The sequence below is a fragment of the Myxocyprinus asiaticus genome, chromosome 19 (assembly GCF_019703515.2).
Source record: "Myxocyprinus asiaticus isolate MX2 ecotype Aquarium Trade chromosome 19, UBuf_Myxa_2, whole genome shotgun sequence".
NCBI classification, from domain to species: Eukaryota; Metazoa; Chordata; class Actinopteri; order Cypriniformes; family Catostomidae; genus Myxocyprinus; species Myxocyprinus asiaticus.
Genome location: NC_059362.1, coordinates 47,224,999 through 47,232,858, shown reverse-complemented (window position 1 = coordinate 47,232,858; position 7,860 = coordinate 47,224,999).

Genomic DNA, 7,860 nt, shown 5'->3' with positions numbered 1-7,860 from the left:
AAAACTGAGGTTTCAAACTTAGACCATGTCCACACTAATACCTTGTCGTTTGAAAACACATTAATTTTGCTACTCCTCTTACACCTCTTAATTAGACTAGACTGAACTGCTGCCAATTAAGAATGTTCCAAATCAGGGCGTGCTGAGTGACTCTAGTCAGGATTCCTAAGCAACCAAATTGGCCCGGTTGCTAGGGAGGGTAGTGTCACATGGAGTAGCCTCCTTGGGGTCGCTATAATGTGGTTCTCGCTCTCAATGGGGCGTGTGGTGAGTTGTGCGTGGATGCCGCGGAGACGTAGTGCGTGTGGAGGCGGTAATGCGCTCAACAAGCCACGTGATAAAATGCGCAGATTGACGGTCTCAGATGCGGAGACAACTGAGATTCGTTCTCCGCCACCTGGATTGAGGCGTCACTACGCCACCATGAGGACTTAAAGCGCATTGGGAATTGGGCATTCGAAATTGGGGAGAAAATGGCAAAAAAAAAAAAAAAAAAAAGAAAACAAAAAAGAATGTCCCAAATCAGGCCACGTCCACACTAATCCATTTAAGTTTGAAAGAGTATGAGGTACTGGAGAGCATTTCCAAAAATCTCTACCCCCACGTACACAATTCATTGATTTTGCTACATTTGCTACCTCATCCATACTAGAATGATGTTTTCCTCCACCGAAAATGGACCGTTTTGAAAATGCTCTCCATTTACGCATTCTTTAGAAAACGATGATGTTAGGAAACTCGAGTTTTCAAACGTGGTCTTAATTTGACTAGACTGAGTTGCTGCTTATGTAGTGTGTTCCCAATCAGGCCACGCCCCCACTAATCCATTTAAGTTTTAAATCTAGAAGTATGCGGTAATGGTGAGTGATTTCGAAAATCTCCTGCCATGTCTAAAATGCATTGATTTTTCGGCATTTTCTACCTCAGTCACACTAGAATGGTGTTTGCCTCCACCGAAAATGGAGTATTTTGAAAACGCTCTCCATTTCCGCATACTTAATTTTTTATTTATTTATTTTGAATCCCCTTTTTTCCCAATTTGGAATGCCCAATTCCCACTACTTAGTAGGTCCTCGTGGTGGCGTAGTGCTTCAATCCGGGTGGTGGAGGACAAGTCTCAGTTGCCTCCACTTCTGAGACTGTCAATCCGCGCATCTTATCACGTGACTCGTTGTGCATGACACCGCGGAGACTCACAGCATGTGGAGGTTCATGCTACTCTCCACGAGCCACACACAACTTACCACATGCCCCATTGAGAGTGAGAACCACTAATCACGACCATGAGGAGGTTACCCCATGTGACTCTACCCTCCCTAGCAACCGGGCCAATTTGGTTGCTTAGGAGACCTGGCTGGAGTCACTCAGCATGCCCTGGATTCAAACTCGCGACTCCAGGGGTGATAGTCAGCGTCAATACTCACTGAGCTACCCAGGCCCCTCCATTTCTGCATACTTTAGAAAACAATGATGTTATGAAACTTGAGTTTTCATACGTGGTCTTAATTAGACTAGATTGAATCGCTGCCTATTAGAATGTTCCAAATCAGGCCACGCCCACACTAATCCATTTACATTTGAAAACCAAAAGTATGCAGTAACGGAGAACATTTTCAAAAGTCTCCCGCCACATACACGATGCATTGATTTAGCTGCGTTTACACCAGACAGAGTCTTTATGCCTTTTTCTTTAAATGAAACCCAAAAAGATGATTCCCGTTATTTCTCTCTGAAGAACATTTTAACCCATTTTAAAAGCTTCCCAAAACTCTTTCCCTGTTTTGTAGCATTAATTGTGTTTGGCTGGTGGGCATAGTACAGATTTCATTGCAAATGATTTCTAATTGTTGGAAAATGCAAAATATTTAACCTTCTTAAACCCTTTCCTTTTATTTCATCTATTGAAACTATTTATATTTCTTTCTCAAACATTCTTTCATGCCCCTAAACCATTTCAGTGATGTCAATTTAAATCTGTGCCCACAGGATCCTGACCTTAAAGTCAACATGAAACGGAGTTCATAACCCATTTTACTTTGATATTAAATTCAACATTCAATGAAAAATTAATGTAGGGAGAACAAGATTTTAGAAATGCTCCATTGCCTACAGCAGAAGCCAATGACTAAATCGCTATTTGACTATAGATTTACATGATCCAATAGCCTACGTGGAATCCATTAATCTTGTCATCGTGTAAATAATCGAGTTATAATGAATAAAGTTGAAGTGTCTGAGTTTGACAGAGCATATAAAGTCTGCTATATTCTTTCATAGAAGAGATTAAAATGCATAACAGGATTGAGCCAATAAACATTTACACCTTTGAAGCTGAATCCACTGACATTCCCTTTATTGTGACTTAAAATAATGAAGATGAAAAAACATGCTGTTCTTAAGAGGCGGTAGTTGCGGAGGGATGTGACTGTGTAAGTGCGTTGAATGTGTGTGTCAGTCCGATTTAAGCAAGTCCCCGATGAGAGATGAACAAAGACGCTGTTGTTGAACACATGGAAGTTCAAAGGCCTCACACATGCCTAATGACACATTTGAACGCTGATGTCTACAGTAGACAGGACGTTGTCTGCGCTCTTTAACGCTCATTAATAACACATTATCAGACTAATAAAAGCTCTCTACACTTCTTTACAAGTAGGTGATAATTTACAAAGTACAAAGTGACATATTGGCATTAAGCCATATTTTGTCTTATATATATATATATATATATATATACTGATCAGCCGCAACATTAAAACCCCTGCCTAATATTGGCATTAAGCCATATTCTAAATACGTGCATATACTGAACAGATTTAATTAAATAGGATAAGGAACATTTATTACATACGTTGAAGGAGAGACTCCAGTCAGATCTAGAGAGCAGAATATCACAGAGACTCTTTTCACCTGAGACAGTAAACAAACAACTGGAACACCCTAGCAACCATATAACAACACCCTAGCAACCACATAGCAGTTTGGGTTGGGACCACACATCCTACGTTGCTACATTGCTTGGCAAACATAAACAGCCTACAGTTAGAATAATGAACTATATTAGTTAGTTAACAGATTTTTTTAATGATATAGATTATGATACATTCTGAGACTCTCAGCCTAAGAAACTGCTATAAAAAAATAAAAAAAAATAAAAAATAAAACATTTACTTTTTTCTTATTTTTCTGATTTGACATTTTATATCTCTGGGTGTAAATAAGGTGGCTCCTAAATACTGCATTTGTTTTGTTCCCAATCATGTCAACTGTAGCTGAGAAAAAAATAGTATTGATATGACAAACAATCACAAGTTAAAGCATTACAAAAATTATTTATCATAGTGTTCAAAAACATCTCGAAACAAATAAAACATAATAATTGTACATAAGAACACAACAATGATTAAAGGTTTGCATAGCATGCAGACATGATTTTAGTAATGAGATTTCACAGAATGAGTTTCATTCTGTGTCATTTGAGTCATCATTGAGTCTGTGTCATGTATTTGGCGCCATCTCCTGGTGGTCATATGTAACATTGTGCTTCATGTGGATTATCTAATGATCTATAAATCTGATTATCTTGCGTGTGGACTCGCTTGAAAGATAATCACCTCCTCTAAATAATGGTATGTGATATTTTATGTTCTGTTTATTTTTCATTAAGTTATAAATGCAGCATATAATCAACACCTGTTCACATGAAACATAATTGTCAAAGAAATATACTTAGCTATTACTCGCTATATTTTTGTCTGTGAGTAAATAAAATAGGCTGGTTGTATTCAACTCTTTGAGATCTTTCCAACAACATATGACACATGACTATTTGATGAGTCTGATGTTTTGTACCGATTGCAAAAATATGTACAGTTCAATATTATTAATACATTATCAAAACTGAACACTTCTGATTTGTCTGCAAATTTCAAAGCACTTGTTCAGTTTTGGTCATAATGTCTACATGCATTGGAAAGTAGAGCTCTATAATTTAGGTTTCATAACTCAGTATGGGCATCGGTAAATCATGTTCAGTTGATAATGTATGGTCAATGCTAATGCTGTTAAACCTATAAATAAACACATTGCATGCAGGTGCGAACACAATACAATGGGGAAAAATAGAAAAAGCACGCACACTGTTGTATAGCTTGCAAATCTGTAATATCTGTAAGATCTTCTTCAGGCATTCTACTAATTTCTCTGAAGATTCTTCCAGTTGCAAGTATATCACTTTTACCGTCATAATTTACCCGAGAATTTCACAGATGATGCTGGTTATGCGCTCAACTGAACCAGAGAAGATTAACGGTGGTGGACATCCTCCTCTTGGAGTGAACTGAACATGTTTTACACTCATGTCAAACCATTTTTATTGACTTCTTGAACTGTTTGACTCACAAAAGAGCATCATATGACAGCAAAAACATGCGATGACAGTAACTCACTTTCTTTGAGACACTATTGTGTTTGCTAAATTATAGTTTTACGATGTGAATGCACAAACGATTTCTTTACTGATCCACATACATGTTAACAGCATTTACTAGCGTGTCTGGTGCCTTCCTTATATGGCGTTTTCATGGGCGTGGATTATGATAATTGTGAATAAATTTGCACACGCCCCCTTTTTATGGATGTTTGGAATTCACTAACATACACACATTTTACTAACAATTCTGGAGAGTACGAAGCATTTGTGAATCCCGCAGAAAGTTTTTGGGAAGGTCCATTTTACGCGCAAATTACTCTGAATTTACTCATTTATTTACGAAAGTCTCATGAATGAGGCCCAATCCACATTATGCACTTTAGAAATGATTGAAACATGCATGTTGACTTTGTAATTGAAATATTCCCAAATTAACTGATATTGAATCGGATGAAAATGTGTAATCTATTTAAATCAAATTAAATAGGGAAATAAATGTTAATACCCAGCCCTACACATTAGTTAGTGTTGATTTCATTTTAGTGGTAACAGCCTAAAATATCTCATTATTCAAAGTAAATTCATTGATAAAATTGAAGTATTTGACTGGTTGACACAGATTCATTTTAAAGGATTAGAAACAAATTGCCCTTACAAAGGAAAAAATGCCCCTGGAAATCAATTCCAGGGGGCAAATATTGCCACCTAATGGAAAAGTTCATTTTATGACCCTGGTCGAAGCCATCAGTCTGCTTTATTTTAACTTCATTAAAAAATACAAAAAAACATTGCGTTTAATAGTGGATTTCCTGTTGAAGAACTACACTACCCATAATCCTAAAGACAGATCCACCAATCAGAGAATCACGGCAAACAATGTGCGCCAAAAGAGCTCTGCACAAGCACATTTTGTCTGACAAATGTCTGACATTTCATCATAATAGTAAAAAAGAAATGTGAATCAGACATATTTACAAGAGCTAAAGTAGCATTGACACATTTTCCTCCGACGTCTATTTGAAGTGACAGTTCCATCTTATATTTTGTCCTCCAGTTAAAATAATTTGAAATAGCCATTCGGCTGTTGTCTCGGGAATAATGTGAACAGACAGAGTTTTATCTACCGGACTGTGACAATAAGGATAGCTTCTTACCTGAAGCATGGATACTCATCAAGATTTTGTGTTTACGTTCACCTCCGAGTCTAAATCTTTGTCAAATTCTCCTGAAAAAGAAACAGTCTATTATGCATGTTTATGGAGCAGAGAAAATTGGCTTCCTGTTTTGTACAGCCCAGAATCGAGCTGAATAAGTCTCATCCAGCGTCATTTTATCCCTGCTGAAGTGCTTTTGCTTCTTTTGATGTTTCACAAAAATCTACAGCTATTGTGAATAGTAATGCATGTGAAAGGAACTCAGGAAATTATTTTATGGAAATGAGACATTGAAACTGACTTCTCAATTCATAACATTTGTGTCCAATAGAGTACTTGTGGTATCGGAAGGCTTCTTTTGTGAAACACATTTGAAAACACTCCTTTTCGAATTACACTATTATTTATACACAAGCATTAATGCAATAAACCTCAAAACCTCAGTTGGACTGTGCATGCACAGGGCGGTAAATCCATGACCAAACTGTCTTTTGCATTGAGTGAAAAGGATCACTTGTTAATCAAGGGTCATAAAAGTCGTCAAGAAATGCGTTTTGATGTCGAGGCTTCCCGGGCTGCAGTAAGACATGTGCGTTTAATAATCTCGCCAAATGAACATTTCACTGAACATTTACCAGCCAGTGGCCAATCACAGACATTTTTAGTCGCTTAGCGTGAAATTTGGTCTCATATGCGAGTGATTAACGTGCATTGTAGAGTGTTGAGCACAGAGTAAGATCGATCACCCGGGGTCGTGAGTCTATACTGTATGTACATGCACGGGTGCAGTTTGTTTGACACAGGTTCGACACAAGCTAAAACTGGCTTGGTAGATCAGCGCCCCCCAATAGATTTCGTAGGCGGTCGCCTATGTCGCTAATGTGTTGAAAGGCCATGGAAGGAACGCAAAACTAATTAAGAACGCAAACTGTGCTCTAAGGAGCTCTGTAGACAGAAAACTGACTGTAGAAGACATTTTACAGTATGTTTTAGGCCTAATGCAGCTGCAACAGAGTAAACATGTTTGTCAGAATAAACAACAATAAACTACAGCGATAAAGAAAGTTTAAACTGCAGTTCTTGGTGAATATTGCACAGCCAGCGAGTTCCTGCTTGCCGCACCTCTATAACCGCTTCTATATGAACAATATCTTATGAGCATCATAAAAAGCTTGTTTGCAATGTGGAGTCAGCACCTGTTTTGCATTTATGGGGGCAACTCCTCTCTGATTTCATAAGCTTGCTGGCAGTAAACATGCCCAAGAACTCATTATGGAGAGAGATTAATGATGCACAGTTGCAGCGTGCTAATACCTTCAGAGATGTAATCGCTGTGACTTTAAAAAGAGGAAGTCCTGATAAAATGAGGCAATACTCGCAGTGCACACTGTAGGTCTTCTCTTATTGTTTATCTACATTCAGAGCATCAGAGATTCTCCAGGGGCTTCAGCTGCAGGTCTTCTCCTGTTCACAGTTATTCAAGCTTTGAGTTTTAACTGGGTAGAGAAGAAAGAGGTCTTCGTCTGTTTGACCTCAGGTCCAGATCTCATGCATGATGGGATCAGATAAAGAGGAACTGAAGTGGTTTGTAAGCACACAGGAGCATCTGAAGGTAAAAGGGTCGGTCTTTGGGGATGAGTTTGTATGGCCGGTGGAATGGTGGTTGCCCTGCTCTCTCACATCATGACTCTTTGCACTCTGTAGGAAATCAAACAAAACCGAACAAGCAGCGACAGCTACGAGACACTCAATCTAAATGTTTGTTTACAGAATAATCGCTGGAGGTCGTCAAGTCGCTGCACTGTTGGCTGCTAATTGCTGTTTCAACTCGACTACAGTTTCATGAAGCAGATTACGAGCTTTAATGTCTTCATTGGTAATTGCCAAATCACATGCTGTGCATTTGCATAAAGTTGGACTCACCTGAAATCACCTTAAAGGTATAGTTCACCCAATAATGAAAATTCTGTCATCATTTACTCACCCTCATGCCATCCCAGATGTGTATGACTTTCTTTCTTCTGCTGAATACAACAACAACAACAAATTTGTTTTAGAAGAATGTCTCATGTCTCTATAGGTCCATACAATGCAAGTGAATGGTGACCAGAATTTGAAGCTCCAAAAATCACATAAATGCAGCACAAAAGTAATCCATAAGACTCCAGTGGTTTAATCTATATCTTCAGAAGTGTTATGATAGGTGTGGGTGAGAAACAGATCAGTATTTAAGTAATTTTTACAGTTAAAAACTTTCACTTCCATGTTCTTATT